The sequence below is a fragment of the Amblyomma americanum genome, chromosome 1 (genome assembly GCF_052857255.1).
Source record: "Amblyomma americanum isolate KBUSLIRL-KWMA chromosome 1, ASM5285725v1, whole genome shotgun sequence".
NCBI lineage: Eukaryota > Metazoa > Arthropoda > Arachnida > Ixodida > Ixodidae > Amblyomma > Amblyomma americanum.
In genome coordinates this window covers 459,659,046-459,662,606 of record NC_135497.1, presented here as the reverse complement: position 1 = coordinate 459,662,606, position 3,561 = coordinate 459,659,046, and the positions used below count along the sequence as shown (strand labels likewise).

Sequence of the window (3,561 nt, the reverse complement as noted above, 5' to 3'; positions counted from 1 at the left end):
TTGATGTGGATGGCACTGCCGTCGCAGGTTCTCGAAGGCCGCGCCTTTGGGCTCCAAAGGTCTCGGACGGAAGCCTTCGCCTCCAAGGCCCTTTGCGGCAAAGGCGCAACATTTGTGCCGTGTAGCTGCAGTCCTTAAGCCTTTGGATATTAGGACCCGATTCTCAAGGGCCTTTGCGGTGCCCGTGTGACAGGGGTATTAAACTGTCAGTCTCTAATGCTGTAGTTTGAAGGCATGGTCTTCGTGGTCTTTCATCTGTGCTCGTGGAAGCGTCATCAAACGAGCATTCAGCAAACCGCGCGGAATGGCGGGAGATTAGAAGCAGTCAAATTCAGAATACCCAGTGCTGTAACATGTCATCGAGCTGTGGTAATTCAGTGAGCTGTAAAATTTCCTTGTTCTTTGTCTATTTTGTGCTCAGCACTTATTGTAATTGTCGTGTTAAACGATACTGCATTGTTTATAAATCTTCTTGACACACACACACACACACACACACACACACACACACACACACACACACACACACACACACACACACACACACACACACACACACACACACACACACACACACACACACACACACACACACACACACACACACACACACACACACACACACACACACACACACACACACACACACACACACACACACACACACACACACACACACACACACGCACGCACACACGCACACACACACACACGCACACACACGCACGCACACGCACACACGCACGCACGCACACGCACAGGCACACGCACATCCACCTTTAATAATAATAATAATTGGTTTTGGGGGAAAGGAAATGGCACGGTATCTGTCTCATATACCATTGGACACCTGATCCGCGCCGTAGGGGAAGGGATAAAGGAGGGAGTGAAAGAAGAAAAAAGAAAGAGTTGCCGTAGAGGAGGGCCCCGGATTAATTTCGACCATCTAGGTATCTTTTACGTGCACTGACATCGCATAGCGCACAGCACACGGGCGCCTTAGCGTTTTTCCTCCGTAAAAACGCATCCGCCGCGGTCGGGTTCGAACACAGGAACTCCGGATCGGTAGCCGAGCGCCCCAACCACTGAGCCACCGCGGCGGGGTCATTTGTTTTCCCCCAAAACCAATTATTATTATATTCAGCGCACATCGCGACAAACTTACGCTACTGCCGTGCGCACAGGAAAACTAAAAAATACCAAAACAGCTACCCAATGTTGTCCTCCTTCGACTGCGTTTTCGCTACCGTTTCGCTAGACTGTGGATAAAACTCAGCCAATAACTGGAAAAAATTGTTATTAACATAAAACAAGACTCAGTGTGGTCTCAGCGTGGGTTTTTGCATATTTGCCTATAAAACGCAAAATAGAAAAAAAGTTTTACTCACTGTTATCATACGGTCCTACCGTCCTACACTGGAGTGTCGGCATGCGGGAAACCACGATAGCCGATCATTTTTCTTTCTTGTTTGCTTTATTTCTTGTTTGGGAGTGACGGGAAAAATGTATTCCTCTCGTAACCTTACCCGATGTGAGCGCCGTGCGACCGTCTCTCCGCTGCGGGCACCGCGTTGTCCGCGGCTTTCTACAAACTAGAACATAGTTTGTTCAAAAGCGTTGCGCGCCGGATCCTCTGGGACGTGAGGCGGCATTTTTTCTGTTTGCCTCAGCGTACCTTATCCTTAAGGTGGCAAATAATTTACGTTACTGCAATGCTTAATGAGCGCCATGGGATCGGCATGTGTTGATTTTGAGATCAGAGCCTGAGCTGAAGAACGAAGCAATGAAAAACAACTAGAACCACAAACCGACTGGTCTCGTAGGACCCTTGGATGATGCATATCAGTCTGTCAGTCCCATGGACAAATGGGTATTGGTCTATGTGGCAAATATGTATGAGTCGATAAGGTGTACTCGATTCTCTATTGGTCTAGTACTTTTCGTTACAACCCATCATAGACCGATACAGTCAATACGATATCCTATAAGACATATATGTATCGATCAATAAGGTGTATCGGTTTCTGTAGTGGTCTAGCACAAATGCAGACACAATCCACAGAGAAATTATACCACCAATACTAATTTACATACGACCAATAAATTTCGCTATGGTTTATTTTTTGTTTCCTACGGTCGGCTCGGATGGTCACAGAGAAACGCTGCCAAGAAGCGACACCTCTGCAGAAGAGGGTGGAACGTACAGTTCCGTGCGTAAAACCAGTGTTTCAAGGCAAAGGTAAATCACCTTGAGGAATACTACTCGCAAGTCAAGACAGCGTGACAAGTTCACTAAAGCAGCCAAGGACAAGGCAGTAGTCGTTGAAGAGCGTAAGAGAGGAGAGGGTGGCTTGAAGCAAAAGTTTGTCAGACTTGAAATGCAGCTGAAGGAAAAAGAAGACAAAATTAAGAAAATCAAGGCCGCCCAGAGGCAACCATCAGATATTGCCACATCAGTAAAGCTTCATCCTTCTAAGTCCCGACTGACCAGCAGTCAGCCCAGTGGTTCCAGTGCGGAGTTTCTGAAACGTTGTAAGCAGCTCGAACGTCTCGTCCAGGAGAATCGCCGCCTGAGCTTTCAGCTGAAAAAGAAGGACCAAGAGATCCACCGACTCAAGTCTCAGCTGCAGCCGCCGACAGCCAAAGCAGCCGCAAATACAAAGACTCCTGTTAAGACTCCTCGTAGAACACTGCCGCTGCCAAACTGCAATGGTCAGCGACAAGCCGCTTCAAGACAAGCTGTGTTGGCAACCTCGGCTACGGAACAGCAGAAGAGCATTGCCACAGGCAAGCGGTTAATCACTTGCAGCGTCTCGTCAGGCAGTGCACACGGCCCACCTATCTCCAGAACTAAGAAATTGACCTGTCAAAGTGCTGTGTTTGTTCCTTTTTCGCTTTGTTTAGAGTTGTTCATGTCTGTCTTTGCCTTTAATTTATGTAGTGCTTTTGTGAATCTGCCAAGCCTGTTGCTAGTTGCCATTGCCATTTGCCACCTTGCCTAATGCCCATGCCTAGAGTTTCCTTGCCTTTTGCGCTCATCAAAAAGGGCTTTGATCAAAAAAGTGGGGCCGGATGTGCCCAGTTTCATTTCACCAGCCGCACGACAGATGGCGACACCTTTCCAGCATCGTCTCCCTCATGGTTCCCTCCGTTCCCGCTTTTAGCCAGTGGGTCGACGGAGCAGCTGTCAGCCTGTCCGACATGCCGTGAACTTGTGGAAACTTTTTCGAGCCGTGCTGTCGCGCTGTAGCCAAGTGGTTTCATGGGTCGACAGCAATAAAAGCTGTCAGTAAACTCCTCAAGCCTTCACTTCAGTCATCTCGCCCCAGCAACGCTCTCACAACATAGCTCTCGCTACGCATATCCTGGCCTAGCTGAACAACGCAGTGCCATTTTTTTCTCTCTCGCTATCATCATCATTACTTTCATCATCATCATTACATAACCCTATAATCATCATCGTATGCAGCGGTGGCCAAATGGTAAAACATCCGCCTCGCATGCGGGAGGTGCGGGGGTTCGATCCCAGTGCCACCGGGTACCCACCGGGGACGCAATGGG

General features: G+C 48.6%; 1 pseudogene; it reads left to right on the top strand.

Annotated features, from left to right (window-relative positions):
* The first annotated feature begins 2,130 nt into the window (after positions 1–2,130).
* LOC144126071 (uncharacterized) lies at positions 2,131–3,210 on the top strand (annotated as a pseudogene).
* Positions 3,211–3,561: the final 351 nt, after the last annotated feature.